This window comes from Seriola lalandi, unplaced genomic scaffold (genome assembly GCF_002814215.2).
Source record: "Seriola lalandi dorsalis isolate HSWRI2012SDOR001 ecotype SW California unplaced genomic scaffold, Sedor1 jcf7180002054936, whole genome shotgun sequence".
NCBI classification, from domain to species: domain Eukaryota; kingdom Metazoa; phylum Chordata; class Actinopteri; order Carangiformes; family Carangidae; genus Seriola; species Seriola lalandi.
Genome location: NW_019525488.1, coordinates 88,663 through 106,372, shown reverse-complemented (window position 1 = coordinate 106,372; position 17,710 = coordinate 88,663). Strand labels below are relative to the sequence as shown.

At 43.7% G+C, this 17,710-nt stretch overlaps 1 protein-coding gene across 1 annotated transcript in view; it reads left to right on the top strand.

The window, feature by feature from the left end:
- Positions 1–17,710, top strand: part of enox1 (ecto-NOX disulfide-thiol exchanger 1) — an 81,696-nt gene that overhangs the window by 13,726 nt on the left and 50,260 nt on the right. The window contains exon 3 of the mRNA XM_023393486.2: positions 12,956–12,988. The gene's annotated coding sequence lies outside the window, so the exon portion shown is untranslated. The remainder of the gene's footprint in view (positions 1–12,955; positions 12,989–17,710) is intronic.

The following is a 17,710-nucleotide window of genomic DNA, read 5'->3' as shown; positions in this document are numbered from 1 at the left end:
TGAGGACCGTGATCTAGAGAGAAAAACAGAGATCTCATGTGAAACCACAGACTCTCATGCGTCGCTGAGCTTTGCATTTTCTCCGGTTCAGGCCGATCACAGCTGGAAACACAAGATGGTTTCCATTTACTAAACCACCGCCCTGATCCAGAGCCAGGACCCTGATCCAGAGCCAGGACCCTGATCCAGTCCACTCTGCTCCCGCTGCAGCCTGGTGAACTGTGTTCATCACTGTGGGACACATGTAGAGTTTGTACCTGTACTCTGCACTTTATCACTTATTGACACTCGTCTCATTTTATTGTGAAAATCTGTATAAATATAAATGTAAATACAGTTTATTTCTACACAAGTCAAAATGCTTTACAGGCTGGAAGCACATTAAAAGTAGAACATGAAGATGACAATAACATACGATTTAAAAACAAATGTGAATAAATACAAATATGTGAATAAGTCATATCAGCATTGCATTTTAACAGAAGTGCTGCAGAGATAAAAGACATTACAAACAAGTAAATGCACTGTAGAGTAAGAATGTAGAATTCCACTGATACTTTATTTCATAGCTTCTGTATTTGTTGTAGTTGTTGTTCTGGAAATGATAGGAAATAACAGATATTTAATAACTAAGTGTAGCAGCTTTGATTGGAAACATCTCAGTAAATAATACAGATAAATACAAGCTAATGTTTATGAAATGATGAAAGTTAATATGAAATTATCCTGACAACACAGGAGCAGTGTTACTGATGGTCTGTGTTCTAGTGTCTGAACGTTTCCTCATTAGAAAACTTTTCCAGTTTACGTAAAGTTTCCTTTAGTATTTCCTGTTGTATGTGAGTGTGTGGAGATGATCTGTGGGAGGTCGAGTTATCTGAGCTGCGTGGTAAACAGGTTCAGCCTGAGTCGAATCATGTGAATCATCAGCTCGGGTTATTTGTCCAAGACGTGGGTGAACAAACATCTAGAAAAACACAGACGCAGCCAAACATCTGCCCCACAGATGTTCCTCCGGTCAGGTGTTCCTGGTTTCAAACCTCTGCATCAGCTGAGGAGGAGGAGGAGGAGGAGAAGTGCTCATTAAAGCATGTTCACCTTATCCCACAAGTCTTTGAGTTATCATGTTGCCTAGCAACAGGAGAAGACGAGCTTGTGTGTGTGTCATTTCCAAGTTTCCTAACTGGTCTGATCGATACTCAGTCTGTGGTCGGATCAAACGTTCAGGAATAAATATGAAGCTTAAAGGTAAATAAACATTGTCTCTAGATTAAAGCTGCTCCAGTGTAAAGGTCTGTGTCCATGTGTAGTGTGATTATAGATCAGCTCTAGCTTCTATATTAATACTGTGAAAGTATCAAAGCCTCAGTCCACAGAGAAATGCACACAGCCTGTATTCAGAAACTGAGCCTTAAAACCAGCCGTCAGGACTTCTGGAACTTTGTGATGTCACAACAAAGCAGTCACCAAGCCCCGCCCACCTGGACCCACCATCCAAACCTTGCAGGATTTGGTTTCTCTGAGTGTTTTTACCTGAAATCTGCTGTATTTTTATTGGATCACTCAGAAAACAGTCAGCCAATCAGAAGAGAGACTCAGAGCCTCCTCTCTTCTGATTGGCTCACTGACCTGTTGTTACTAGAGCTGCAGAGAGAAGCCTGAGAGAGGAGATGTAAAACTACACTGAGATGGTTTTTATATTTTCTTCAAATAAACACTGAAGAAGAAGAAAACTTGGAGCTTTAAAGTGTTTTTTGCTTGTATTTATTGGTTTATTTTGATGGTTTTGTTCTGATCTCTGACCTTTATATAAAGTTAATATGAGGGCGTTTAATAAAAACCTTGAGGCCACAAACATGTAAAAACTAAGAGCGATTACGTCACTGCTGTAAAAAACAGATGTGTGTAAATACTGTGTATCAGAACTTAATGAACTTTGACATCAGTCTCATTTCTGAGTTCTGTTAGACTCATTTTGAGATCGCAGATAAATCCACACAGATCTGGATCCAGGGTTTTCCTCAGGATGTCAGGTGTTGATCCAAGGACCCAGAGCCAGAACCGGAGTCAGAACCAGAACCAGAGCCAGAGCCAGGGAGCGTTTGGCTGCTGCAGCTTCACCAGAAATCAAATCCTGTCAAGGCCACTCAGAAACTTTCAGGAAGTTTTAAGATCCTGTTATAAATAGTTCTCAGGTCCAAAGACTGCTGAGAAGTTTCCACTGTCAAAATATATTTTATTGAGCGTCTGTGGACACGCTGAGCTGCTCCGTCCACAGCAACATAACTTTATTGATACACTGTGGTTAGACAGTGCTGAAGTGCAGCGTCTCATTCTTCTGTGTAAACTAGTGAAAATCTACTGATTTCCACTGATTCGAAACAAGAACTCGACTTTAAATGAAAGATCACTTTACATGGAAATAGATTTGTAGTTTCCTGTCTCATGTTTTTCTGCTGCATTTGTTCAAATAAATACTGAAGCAGTTTTTACAACATTGAGCTGCTGCTCTATAATGATGTTTTCAACGATTCTCGCTGGAGAAGCTTCTGTCATTTTTATTTAAGGGAATAACCTGCAGAAGGTCGATCCTCTCCTCCAACACACACACATGGTGTGGATGTGTGAGTCACCTCAGTGTAAGTGGCTGATGACGCTGTGACTTTTCCTCTGGTCTGGAAACCTGCTCAGACCCTCCAACCTCAGTCACATGACTCTGCGCTAGACTCAGGTGTTTATCAGCAGTGCTGTAAACACAACACCCTGCTGTCCCAGTGACGGACACTGTGAACACACCTGTCTCCTCCACTCGGAGGACGTGCCCCACACCTGTGCAATAGATCGTCGCCTCAGCGGCCATGTTTGTTTTCCAGCTCTTGTGCAGTTGGTGCCCTCACATCCTCTTTTCTTCCTGTCTAATTACGTAGCATCGGTGCTGCAGACACGACGGACTGATGGGAACCTGTCGTCCACAGCAGAGCGAGTATGTCCACCTGCAAGGACAACATGCACATCATACACACCCTCACATGCTCAGACACAGAGGAAAAGACTGCAGACCTGCAGTCTGAAACATGGAAACATGGAAATCATGTGTGAACGTGTATGAAATAATGTGCGTGTGTGTGTGTGTGCGTGTGTGTGTGTGTGCGTGCTGCCTCACTTTAAATATGTATTTCCTGTCCTACACCATGAGCTCAGACAGAAATGTAGATTTGATATTCACCTCACTGCTTCACTGCTTCCTGTTCTAGGATTGTCTCTGGTAATAAACGTGTGTGTGTGTGTGTGTGCGTGTGTGTGTGTGTGTGTGTGGAGGAGACTTGTTTCTCTATATTCATGGGATCCAAAAACCAGGACCTCACCACACTTGTGGGGTCTGACAGCTTTATGGGGACCAGAATCCTGGACCCATGAGTTTAAAGTTAGAAGCTCGGGAGTGTATTACATCGATGACGGGTCCTCACAAAGATAGGTGTTTAAGGGTGTGTGTGTGTGTGTGAAATCTTTAAGCAGCCACTGAGCCTGCAGGGCCCGTGAGGATAGGAACACATTTCCACTCACTTCCTCTTATCTATCTTTCTAATTTTCTCACACCCTTGCATGCGTGCACACACACACACACACACACACACAGAGTGCAGCAGGGTTATTTTTCCACACACAGACTAATGCATGCAGAGCAGTACAGTGATATTCAGCTGAAAGGGGGATGGTTTAAATTTTAATGACTTATGCAGGAGGCCGTTATTTCATTGGAAACACTCGGGTGCACAGGGCAGAATCTATAATCCTCTTTATTGGAGGGAGTCTCCATCGACGTCCTGTGGGAATCCTGCCTGTGTGTGTGTGTGTGTGTGTGTGTGAGGGGGTGGTGCTGGTGATGGAGCTGCCGTGAAATCTTTTTGTTCTCATTGAGGGAATGTTTCCATCGCAGCACACAGGGATAATCAGCTGTGTGTCATGGAGAGTAATAAATGCATGATGGCTTATTTCACATTTCAATTTGAGGCCGACATCAAAAGGTGGTATTTTCTATACTTGTCCATATGACGTGTGTGTGTGTGTGTGTGTGTGTGTGTGTGTGTGTGTGTGTGTGTGTGTGTGTGTGTGTGTGTGTGGGCAGCAGCAGCATGCTGTAATTGGACATGATTAAAGTCAACGCTGCGTTCAGCAGAGAACAGTCTCCTCCTGACACGCTCTAATGTGACACATGATTTATGAGCAGAAACACAGCAGATACAGTGTGTGTGTGTGTGTGTGTGTGTGTGTGTGTGTACACGTGAACAGCTGTCAACACACACAGACACAGTGTTTGGAAAGTAGCTTTGTTTTCTTGAGTTTGATGGAAAGTTTGACGTTAGTGTTGAGATGAAGCTGCGTTCACAAACAGGTGTCAGTGATTTAACAACAGTTATGTTGTTTATCACTTTACACACACACACAGTGAAACTACATGTACTGTACACAGCTGCACTGAGTGTGTACACAGACAAACACGACACACTTCTCTGTGTCCTGGTCCCAGACTGTGAATAAAGATGGACGGCGCCTCTGTGACGTCACCCACAGGTTTCTGAAGCTCGGAGTGAGCTGCTCCACCGTCGCTATCTTGGCAGTGTCTGGGGCCATCATGCACTGAAGTCTCAGGTCTTCACACGCCCCTCCTCTTTGACCATATTTGGATTAGCTGGGAGTTAGGGGTGGAGTCAGACACTGCCAAGATGGCAACGGTGGAGCAGCTCAGAGGCGACGTCCATCTTTATTTACAGTCTGTGGTTTTTCATTTTAATCACTGTTGCTGCTGGTTGGTCAGTTTACATGACGTGAGCCTTCAGATAGTCCCCACCCTCTCATCCAATCAAATGATAGCGTGCTTAAATCGGTCTTCTTGGAGACGATATCCAATGACTTCACTCCAAACATGGTGTGAATGAGTTCACTCATATATTAGCAGGGACATGTTCCTACTGTTCATATACAAACGTACTCCCGCCCACCATCTTCCTTCGAGCGTCTCTCGGCGCCTCGCTGCAGCTGCAGTCACTGGTCACCTGACCTGGTCGATCATGTGAGGAAAAGCTCTGAGCCTTTTAAATAAGGCTTCAGTCAGAGTGGAGCTGCAGCGGGAGCAGCAGGCCGGGTGGATTGCCACTTACCCAGCAAACCAGCCTCTCTCTCTCACATCATATCCAATCACTCTCTCTGCCCGTCCTCATTGTGCTCAGGAAAATCCTGATCAGAGCTATTTCCCCCAGCTATTCCGACTTAAACAGCCCCCCCCCCACACACACCTCCTCTCTCTCTGGAGGGGGAGGGGTGGATTCTCATTTCACCATGTTTCTGTTAACAATATCCTTAATTTAAGCCTGCAGGCTGCTTCAGCTGGGTTTTGGTTTTGTTTTCTCAATACTACAATACCCATGAGCCTTGGCTCCATCGTCACCTTTCAGCTTAATGTAATTCCACTCGTCTGAGAGGAAACCTGGACGTCTGCTTCTCCTCTTGGTTCTGTTAGAAGATCTGAGCCATGACAGGAAACATTGACCAATCACAGGTCTTCTCAGGGAGAGAGCGCGTTCCTATTGGCTGTTCTACAGACCAGGATGTGTGTGCACGTCCCTTCAGATGGACAGGAAGTGTTTGAGAGATGGAGAGAAGTTGAGATGTTGTTCTTCTACAGGTAACAGGCTGTGATATCTACATGTGCTGTATGGGTTGTGTTGGTAGATTCACCATTAACTGGCTAATTTGAATGTTGCTAATAGCTTAGCATTCTGCTAACTGTATCCAGAGGTTCATGGCTGTGTTGCATGTGCGTTTTCAGAACAACATCTTATGACATTTTGATGTTCTCCTGAGTCTCGAGTGGGTCTTGAACTTTTGGTCTGATACATGTTTGAAGAGTCTGATATTGTCACAATTGTTTTGACATTTTAGAATCAAAACGATTCATTAAGTGGACGAGAAATAATCAGGTGATGAAGTGAAAATCATACGCTGTGATTGTAACTGGAACGTGCTGCTTCATGACCAGGATACATCCACTTCCTTCTTCTATGTTTACTCCTCCGTCCACACTAAACAGAGACGTTCAGAAACTTTGTTGGACCTGTTTTATTCTGAAAACTCTGGGGGTGTGTTTTATATTGAAAACTCCTGGGTTGTGTTTTAGTTTGAAAACTCTGGGGTTGTGTTTTAGTTTGAAGATGCTGCGGTTGTGTTTGATTTTGAAAACTCCGGAGTTGTGTTTTAGATTTAAAAATCTGCGGTTGTGTTTTATTTTGAAAACTCAGGGGTTGTGTTTGATTTTGAAAACTCCGGAGTTGCATTTTATTTTGAAAACTCCGGGGTTGTGTTGTAGTCTGGACAGAAACTTAGACCTTTGTAAACAATGGGGTCACACCCACGGCCTCTCCTGATTGGCTGTCATCAGCCTGGACTACCAGTGGTGAAAACAACATGATGATGAATGACAGTGTCACTGACCTTGTTGTCTTTGTTGTTCACTTACATTCTCTGTTTTAATGCTACAACTGTCTCTGCTGTTCCTCCTTCAGAGGCTTCACTGCAGAGGAGACAATCTACTTCCTGTTTACACCGGCTCGCACATGCTCAGTGTATGGCGAACGGTCATGTGACGTGTGTTTCAGGTGTGTTAGTGTGGATGGAGATGGTCTTTGTCTGAAAATGAAAATGTTGGTGTGGACGGAGCCGTAGGTTTACCTGGTTAAAGGTTAAGCTCAGAAAATAAAAGTGTGTGACCCAGCAGCGCCTCATCTGCTGCAGGTGAAACTCCTCTAAACTCCTCACAAACATCCTGAGCAGCTCTGAGCTGAATATTTATCCAAATAGCTCCCCCTCCCTCCTCCTCCCCCTCCTCCTCCCCCGCCTGGTGTTTTTCCTCTCTCCTGGTCCCGGTGTCATTAACAGTGATTTATTCGAGGGCTCTCTGGAACACGGATGGTGCCAATAGGTGGGACGTGGGTACATCGCCCCAGCCGCCGCCGCCCGGCCCTCCCCCGCTCACCCTGCTGCTCATCACGCCGCCGGTGATTGATCAACACAACACAACACAAAGCAGAGGGCCGTAAAATGGAAACACACAATTAGTGTGTGTGCTTTTGTTTCAGGAGACAATGGCTGTGTGTGTGTGTGTGTGTGTGTGTGTGTGTGTGTGTGTGTGTGATGAATAGAGAGGCTCGGAGCTTTATTTTGGAAAGTCTTCTGTTTCTCACTTGGCTTCTAGTTTCAGCTCAAATGTCTGTGCCAACATAAACAGCCTCGCTGCATTTACTCACTTCATGTACACTTCACTCCCTCTATGAATCTGCTGTATGATGTTTAATGTATGGATGTTAATGAGTGGATGTTTAATGTATGGATGTGTTTCCAGCAGTTTAAATCCAGTCATTGTGAAGGTGTCAGTCGTGGATCATCTGCTGAATCATTATGATGATGACTAATGTAGTTTATTTAACTGAGTGTCACAACATTAATAAGAATATTCTCATACGTGAATACAGAGCGAAACATTCACATTGTTTTCAGACAAAACAACGTGTTTACAAAAGCCTGTGTGGAAACAAAAAGGGATTATTTTCATTTTTCATAATAATTATTTATTAATCCTAGAAGATTTTTTAAATATTTAAATTTGTCATCACTTGCCATGTTTGCAAACTAGGCAAAGTAGGCAACCCAGGACCCCAGGACCCCAGGGACCTGCAGGGACCTGCAGGGACCCCAGGACCCCAGGACCCCAGGGACCTGCAGGGACCTGCAGGGATCTGCAGGGACCTGCAGGGACCTGCAGGGACCCCAGGACCCCAGGGACCTGCAGGGACCTGCAGGGACCTGCAGGGACCCCAGGACCCCAGGACCCCAGGACCCCAGGGACCTGCAGGACCCCAAAGCCCCGGTTCACTTTATAATAACTGGTTTTACTGTTTCGGAATTTAAACCACTGAAGAGCAACCAGGGAGAAAGATTTGTTATTGATTATTTCCATCATCCCTTTATTAGTCTGATGATTGTTTCCTTATTAATTTATAATTAATCGTTTAATGAATTTAAGCTCATCCTCAGAGGCCAAATATTCACATGTGAGAAGGAAGCATCAGTAAATTATTAGTTAAACTTTATGATTAATCACTAATCAAACTTGCCAATTTTCTGTAGACCAATGAAATGATTAATCAATTAATCATTATTTCAGCTGATGGGTGGGGGCGACCAGAGACCAAGTAACATATGAGCAAACACATTTCCCAAAATGCCCAATTATTCTTTTACTATTTTTATTGAGTAATATGGAAAATCTAATGGTTTAAAGTGTGTGTGTGTGTGTGTGTGTGTGTGTGTGTGTGTGTGCATGTGTGCGCGTGTGTGCGTGTGTGTGCATGTGTGCGCGTGTGTGCGTGTGTGTGTGTGTGCGTTTCTCAGCAGTCTGGTGCTGACACAGCTGGTTCTAATAATAGAATCTGATTTAATACGTCAGCTGCACATCTGCATGGTTTTACATTATAATGAAGGACTATGTATTAATAGTTAGTGTGACTGGAAGCCTGAGGTTAGAGCTGCTGCTGCTTCAGACACTGATATTAATAAACACATTAATACCAGTTGTATCTTTTACACGAATGAGAAACACTGATGTGCAGTGATTTGCACATGGATCAGTCTCTGAGTGCCATCACACTGTAGCACAGAGGCGCTGTGGTTAAGTGATGTGCAGATTCATGCAGACATTTGCATAATGAGTCAGTTTGAATGAAGGACTATGTATTAATAGTTAGTGTGACTGGAAGCCTGAGGTTAGAGCTGCTGCTGCTTCAGACACTGATATTAATAAACACATTAATACCAGTTGTATCTTTTACACGAATGAGAAACACTGATGTGCAGTGATTTGCACATGGATCAGTCTCTGAGTGCCATCACACTGTAGCACAGAGGCGCTGTGGTTAAGTGATGTGCAGATTCATGCAGACATTTGCATAATGAGTCAGTTTGCTGGTGTTGAGGTGATAATGAGCCTGAAAACAAGGAGATAAAAAGAAACTTTCTCAGGAGACAAAGAAAAGAAATAAAAGAAATGAGAGTTTGAGCAGGAACAAAGACAGAGGGAAGGTTAACAGCTCACCTGCTGTTCAGGTGTGTTCTCTGTTATTCTGGTAAACGGTGTCACTTCAGCAGAGGGAGAGAATTCACATCATCATTAATATTCACAGTCCCTACAGTATCTTGCGTGTTTAACTAAAGCTTTCAAATAAATCAAAAGTACAACATTTCCTCTCTCATGCTATTTGGCTGAGCAATGGTGGAATTATGATCACACAGTCACTCAGTCACTCAGTCACACAGTCACACAGTCACACAGTCACTCAGTCACTCAGTCACACAGTCACTCAGTCACACAGTCACACAGTCACTCAGTCACACAGTCACACAGTCACTCAGTCACTCAGTCACACAGTCACTCAGTCACACAGTCACACAGTCACACAGTCACTCAGTCACACAGTCACTCAGTCACTCAGTCACTCAGTCACACAGTCAGAGACATTCACCATTAGAGGGCTGACCACCGCTGTTGTGGTCCAGACAGGAAGATAACAGACTAACTAAACCACCTCACAAAGACTGTTAACATGAAGTAATAAACTCTATATTGATGTTAAAATGTTTCTCTACAACAACTAATCCTCCATCGTCTCACCGCTCATGACTGAGCTGCAGAGTTTGTAACATCAGATCAAATATGACACTTTATATTAGTGATGAAGTGACAAGCTAACACTGGAGATGAAAGGACTACAATCAGCTAGCTAACATTAGTTAGCTTACCAGTAACTGAAGGCTAAAGTTATAAACTAGCGAACATTAGCGTTCATCTGTAGATCTTACAGACACAATATAAATCAGAAACTCAGAAGGTAAGTTAAAATGTTTTTCAAAAGCTAAATAGTTAGCTACTGCTACTTACAGCAAGTTCAAGGTTCAGGAAACAAAAAAATAGTGTTGAAAAATGGAAACTTTAAGTTGCTGTTTTTCTTGAGTTCTTCTCCCCTGAAAAAAATCTCTGTACTAATGTGGAGAGTTAATATGGAGAGTTAACATTAAAGGTTAGAGAAGTTTTTGTTTCTCGTGTTTTATTGTTGCATTCAAGTCACAGCAGAGAGTAAAACCCAGGTGAAAAATCCAGCTGCTCTGACTGTTTTTCTACAGAAGAGAAAATATTCTGAACCAGTTTCTGAAAATAACACGTGTCCTTAAAATCACATGATATTAACATGTAATTTTGTATTTTACAAAGTGAACGAGAGCTTGTTGTTTACGGCAGCCATCTTTGTTTGGATCAGGAAAAAGAGAGACAGCCAGAAAAATAAGTGTGACTTCTTCTCTCATTGTGCAGCAGCAGACTGAGTTTTTCTAAGATCACTGGTTAATTTCTGTCTGCGTTGAAAGCTGGATGCTCTGTGACTTGAATATAATGGCTTCGCTGAGAGGAATAAAAAGATGCTAATGCAGCTGAACAGATTCAGATCTGAGAACCAGAGACCTGCACTGATTTCAGCTGATGTGTAGAGATGAATAATCATATCTGCAGTGATATTGTATCCTGGTGATGTGTTTGTGGATCTGGACACTTATATTATATTGTTATTTTATGTTATGTTATATTGTATTATATTACATTAAATCATATTATATTACATCACATCATATTATATTTCATTATATTATGTTACATTATGTTAAATTACGTTGTATTATATTATATTACGTTTTATTATATTTACTGTGACTGCGCTCAGTTTTATGAAGATTTCATCTTACAGGTTAAAGAATCATTCCACTGATTTTACAAGTGAAACTTAATTAACTTGATGGTTAATCGTCCTCAGCCTGTGAAAACACAGGCCGCAGATCTGTAGCAGGAAGCCTGAAGAACCAGGCAGATTGAAGATAGTATCAAGTTGCATTATAGGAAACCTTCCAGTGTTTTGATTCTTTTTAAAATCCATCTCAAAACTAAATTATTGGAGCAGCAGTTTAATTATGAACAACCTTTTAGAGTTTCTATAAGTTCTGAATCTATATCTGAAGCAGGACGGTCTGTGGGCGTCGTCCTCAGGTCAGGAGACCACCTGTCAATCATCTGAGGTGCAGTGTGTGTGTGTGTGTGTGTGTGTGTGTGTGTGCACAGAGGGGCTGCTGGGAGCTGGACCGGCTGATTCCAGTCCTGACTGCCTCGGTTTGGCCCGGGCCTCTTTCTGCCATATGTCCTGCTCTGGCAGTAACACACAGTACTGTTCACTTGGCTGAACACTAAACACTAATTAGTCACTTTCTATTCACAGGCTGCTCCATAACTGTCAGCCATCAATTCATCTGACGCTCTAATGTGTTTTCAACTATTTTCCTACAATAACAAGAGAAACATGCATCACACCCTGTCATTAGATCAGATCAGATTAGATTAGATTAGATCAGGTTCATTTTGTATTATATCATGCTGTGAACATGCCCCTCCCCCAAGCAGGGATTGTCCAATAATAGCTCAGCAACAGGAAGTAGTCACAGCAGCGTATCAGTGTTGGAAGTGATGCACATGGAGCTGGAGTCACAATGATGGAGGCGAGTGGTGTCTGTTTCTAGCTTTAACATAACCACAGAGAAAACAGACAGGAGATCAGTGGACAGACAGGAAGAGGAAGTGAAGTGGAAAAAAGTCAAAATAAAAGCCAAGGGAATATAAAAGTGTAACATTAAGCAAACACAGGATCTATACCAGGATAAATAAGTAATAAGCCTGTATGGTCGGGGGGGGGGGGTCTGCAGAAAGCACGGGTGATAAAAGGAATCGCTAAAAACCAAGAACGACCATCTTGGTTGATTTTTCAATTTTTGATTCTGACACCAGAATCGTTTTTTTTCCTGCTTTGGTTTCAAAACAAAAAACTGATTTTTTTATTTTTAAAACCTCCCAAACACCTGAGTGCAGCAGTTTCTCTGAGTCATGACTCAGGCGAATCCGAACACACACACACACACACACACACACACACACAATATTCTGTGTATTTGATTTTCCAAATATGAACAAATATAATGATTTTGACATGAAAAGAAGTAAATAAAACTTTGGATGAGACCGTTATCTTTGTATTTAGTGATCATGACAGTAACTGTGGCGTGTCTATAAGTTGCAGCACGTTCTGTCTTAATTAAGTCGTCAGGCAGGTGAAGAGCTGTCGGTACAAACTGTCAGCTGATGTTAGATGAATCAAAGCGCCTCCAGTTTCAGATCTGCACAGACACCGAGCTAAACCTGCAGAGCAGCTGCAGCTGATGCACAAACAGGGTCACGTCACCTGTGACCTCAACGTCAGTGTCTGAGAGCTGCGCAGAAACATCTGGATCAGCCATTTCTCTGCAGGTTAAACTGTAAAGACAAGTGGAAGTGAAACCACTGTGATGTCATCCACCGCTGATTCTGATTGGCTGGTTCGGACGTGTTGTTGTCAGTGAGGTGAAGTGGCCATTTGTGTGTGAACAGATTTCTGTCAATAGGTTTTCTAATGACATCAGCTCTTTGTTGTTTTACTGCCTTTGTTTCTGCTGTTTACCCTTTATTCAGAAAGGTCAGCGCTGCCCAGCTGCTGCTCTGTGTGTGTGTGTGTGTGTGTGTGTGTGTGTGTGTGTGTGTGCGCCCTCAGGATGCTGTAAATGCAGCAGTGTTATTAGCGACTCACCTCCTCCACAGCGTCGAGTCCAGCGCTCACTCTCAGACTCGGCGTTGCTTCGGGGGACTGGGAGGGTTCAGATGATGTCATGGCTGAAACCTGAACAGATTTCCAACACACACACATTTGCTTCATTATCCCAGTGTGAAGAGCTCGGCGGAGGATCTGTGAGTGATGAGCTCTGTCTGTGTCTGTCTCCACAGGGACCGTCAGGACGGAGCTGCTGCACTGAGACAGTGAGTTTGTCCTCTTTACTTTCCTCTGAGTTCAGACTCTGCTCAGGTTTCTGTTGTCACTGCTGATATCGACACAGACTCTTCTACAGCGTCACATATGATTATTTAACACAAGCATGTTACGTTTCTACACGTGGACAGATATGGACTGTGAAAGTTATCTCTTATTTCTGTTTGACACTGTGTCCATGTGACCTCATCATGTGATCTAAGATGGCGCCGTCCATCGTATCTTTGTCTGATGAAGATCAGCGATGCCCCAAAGAAGTGAAGCTCTTCAGTGAGAGAGCTGTTTGTTTGTTGGTTTGTTTCTCTGCCCAGTTTTCACCTCAGATTTATTCGTCCACACGGTTTGTAAATCTCGACTGAGTTTCCAGAGAATCATTAGATCAGTGGTTCTCTGCCTTTTCCAGCTCGTGTCCCACTTCAAGGTCTCAAATACTGGCAGTTCACATCCGACTGCAACAGTACAAAGACCAAATAACACGTTCTCAGAGCATTTTTTACCTCAATGAAGATCATCAAACATTCAGGACTGAACTGAAGCAGGAGAAGATGTATTTTTCCGTCTTTGGCGAGCTGCAGTCGGCCATGTTTTCCTGGAGAAAATCAGTGATTATTTGTACCGGGTTTGGTTGATAACAGAATCCTGCAGCTTCTAAAGTCAGACTTTAACCTGACAGCTGCTCCTCTTCAGAACCAATGACAACAGTCGTCGGCCAACAGCCAATCACACGTCAGCGAGGCAGCAGGTAGTCGGCTCCACCTGCATCAGGTCTGATCCATCTGCTTTCATCATCACAGACTCTGGACGTGTGTTGTTGTTTCTCTCAGGACCGTTTAAACTCTTCTGTCATTTAGATTCAACTGTTGTTTGATTTCTAAGTTGCTCCGCTGCACTAAAATCACATGACCCGTCTCCTGATCCTGGTCTTGGTCCTAGTCCTGGTCCTGGTCCTGGTCCTGATCCTGGCCCTGGTCCTGATGCTGGTCCTGGTCCTGGTCCTGGTCCTAGTCCTGGTCCTGGTCCTGGTCCTGGTCCTGGTACCTGTCCTCCATGGACACGTTCACACTCTGCCTGTCAGTGTTAGAGTGAAAACAAAGAGCTGCTGAAGGTTTGCTCCACCTCAGCTCCAACAGCAGCTCAGCTGGGTGGTGTGTGTGTGTGTGTGTGTGTGTGTGTGTGTGTGTGTGTGTGTGTGTGTGTGTGTGTGTGTGTGTGGTGTACACTGTGCAGGCTGAGAGAAAGCAATAAGGCTGGATTAGGATGGATTAGCACCACAGTCGTCGTCATACATTCAGTTTTCTCCTCCCTTGACTCTTTCCTCTCCTCCTTCCTTCCTTCCTTCCTTCCTTCCTCCCTTCCTTCCTTCCTTCCTTCCTTCCCTCCTTCCTCACTCTTTCATTCTCTCTCCTCTGTTTACATCTCCTTGTCTCCACCCATCCCCTCCCTCATGTTTCCCTCCTCCACCATCCTCTATTCTTTACCTCCTCCCCCCAGCTCCTCTCTCCTCTGATTTCTCCTCCACATTCCTCATTATTCTCCTCCTCGACCCCTCTCCCCTCTCCTCTCCTCCCCCATCGTACCCCCCCGAGGAGACAGTGGAGGAGCGCGAGAGCAGCAGGGCCACAATTTACATCTTGATATATCAGTTTCCTGCAGCAGCGGAGGCGGTGATGGATGGCGTGTTGCCGGCGCCGCGGCGCTGCCATGAGTTACCGTGGTGATTACCGACAGAGACGGCTACTCACTGGCCACTTCATCACTGTGACTGGTGGAGAGGGAGGCGAGAAAAGAGAGAGAAAAAGGAGAGAGGTGCAGAAAAACAGGAGTAAGAAAAACACCAGTGGAGGAGGGGGGGGGGGCAGGATGGAGGAACAGGATCGTTAGAGGAGGCTGGAGGAAGGAAACAGGAAGTGAGTGTGGATGAGTTTCATCCAGTGAAAATGAGATATTCAGAGGTTTATGGGAAAATGCTGAGTCAGATTGAAATCACTGACTCATGTTTCCATCCAGATGTTGCTCAAACTTTAACTGAATTTCCTAAAGAATGTTGGAGGAACTTCACCTCTGTCTCCTGGTCACATTGTGATGGATGTGAAGCTGAGATGCTTTCTGCTCTCAGAGATCACAGCAGTGCAGACGTCTGCTTCACTGAGCTGTTACAGTTCTCAGTGTCTTGAGCTGTCATAAATGTAGTAAATACTCAAGTACAAGTACTTCACTGTACTTAAGTAAAGTACTTAGGCTGAATGTACCTAATTACTTTCCACCACTGCTAATACAGTATAATCACTGAGTCTTCAGCATGTGGATTTTAATGTTGTCAATGACCCGACAGGTAAAACTCCTGAATTCATGAGTGAAAACAAAGACGGTGTCTGTTATAGAAGCTAATATCAAAAAGGAAACTAGACTAACTAAACCACCTCACAAAGACTGTTAACATGAAATAATAAACTCTATATTGATGTTAAACGTTTCTCTACAACAACTAATCCTCCATCGTCTCACCGCTCATGACTGAGCTGCAGAGTTTGTAACATTAGATCAAACATGACACTTTATATTAGTGATGAAGTGACAAGCTAACACTGGAGATGAAAGGACGTGCTATCAGCTAGCTAACATTAGTTAGCTCAACTGTAACTGAAGGTTCAAGTTAGAAACTAGCTAACATTAGTTAGCTCAACTGTAACTGAAGGATAAAGATAGAAACTAGCTAACATTAGTTAGCCTATCTGTAACTTAAAGCTAGAGTTAGAAACTAGCCCTAAACTAACCCCCCCCCCCCCCCCGATGTCCTGATGTTTCCAGCTCCTGAGACTCTTGTAAAAGGGTTATAAATAGTTAGTAATGCAGCTGTGGCCCTTTGAATTGTGGGTGATTGGTTCAGACGGGGGCAGAGTGGATGTGAGAGGACGGAGGATGCTGGAGGGAGGAGGGGGCAAGTCGGGATTCGAATGCATTTTTTAGGTTTTCTAAGGAGGCGTGTTCAGCTGCGTTTTTAAATGATAAGTGTGATTTGTGAAGCTTTGGATCATTTCAAGCCTGAGGACAAAGCTGTGTCTTTACTTCTAGAAGGAGGTGTAGCAGCCTCTCTCTCTCTCTCTCTCTTTCATCCTGTGGTTGGTGAGTTCATGTCTGGACCAGCTGCTGCTGCCATCCAGCTGAGGAAAATCTGACATGTCCTCCTCCCTCCATAAAACCTGAGGAAAAACAGATCGATGCTGGGCAGCTCTCTCTCTCTCTCGCTCGCTCTCTCTCTCTCGTTCTGCTGTGGGCTCATTAAAATGGAAAGTTACAGGTTCTCGTCAGTGGAGGAGGAGAGTGTTAGTGGGACCTGTTTCATATAGGGAGGAGGGATAATAGTCAGGTCCAGTTTTAACTGCAGCCTCATTCAGATGATGTGAACGTGGCCTCGTTATTGTGTAATTATAATTTTCTCGTTTTTTCAATCCTGTGAAGCCATTTCTTATATTTAATTCAAAGCTGCTGTTTATATGAAACTGCAGCAGCTGCCTGAGTGAAAACAACGACTGAGAAGATTCAGACACTGACTTTAACCTGCTAACATGCTAACCAGCTAGTCAAGGCTCAGGGTGCGAGACATGTGGGAGAGGAGGGGGAGGAGCCAGTATCACCACTGGCTAGAGGTGAAGATTCACCTGATGCAAAGCTCTCACTAAAACCTTTATTTCTCAGCCTCTGAAACAGATAGAGACAAGAAATAAAAACCATCTGAAACCTTTTATTATAAATCATTAAATAAATGTCGACAGATGTGCTTTTTTTTCAGTCATATATTTTTCAAAGGTCAAGCCAATGATTTCTAATAAAAGTCAAATGTTTAAGGTCTCAAATGGTTTTTATTTCACGTCTCTGTCTGATTCAGAGGCTGAGACATGAAGGTTTCCATGAACATCAAGGTCTTGAGAAAACCCTCAGGTTGAGACTCAGTTGTGAAAGGGTTAAACCAGAGTTTTACCTGAACCAGCCTGTAAATAACCCGACTGCTGTTTTCAGCTGTAGTAAAGTCAGGTCTTATTAAATGAGACTTTTACAGACTGGTTCCACATCAGGTTTGTCTCGCAGACTGACGCTGAGGTGGTTTTTCTCCTGTTGGCCTCAGAGAGTCTCACTGATGTAACTCACACCCCTGAGCCGTAGAGTCGTTAGACCTTCCTTTGCATCGGGTGGTAACATGAAGACCAGGTCTTGACCAGATTAAGACCTGGATGATCCAGATCCGACAGAATCACAAGTCCAGAGCAGAGTGATGACTCAGTCGGTGAAACCTCGAACTAAGTCAATTTATCTGAGGACTTCAGATATTAGATTCAGCAGCAGCAGCGGCCATCTTGGATTCAAGTTTAAGTTGCAGCACTTGAACAAACATGAATCATTATAAACTGCTTCATAAGATCAGTATCAACATGTTCGTCTTTATGTTGGTAGAAAAACCTGCAGCAGCTTCACTCTGTTGTATCTGACGTTTCAGATCCGTTATTTATAAATGTGATTTCAAGGAGACAGGGCTGTGTGTGTGTGTGTGTGTGTGTGTGTGTGTGTGTGTGTGTGTGTGTGTGTGTGTGTGTGTGTCTCCCTTGGCTGGTGAATAATTTACAGCTGTGTGTGGTTCAACCTTGACGTGTCCTCTTTGCTCTGAACGTCCACCACACAGTCAGATTTCTGCTGCTGCCTCAGATAATACACCCCCC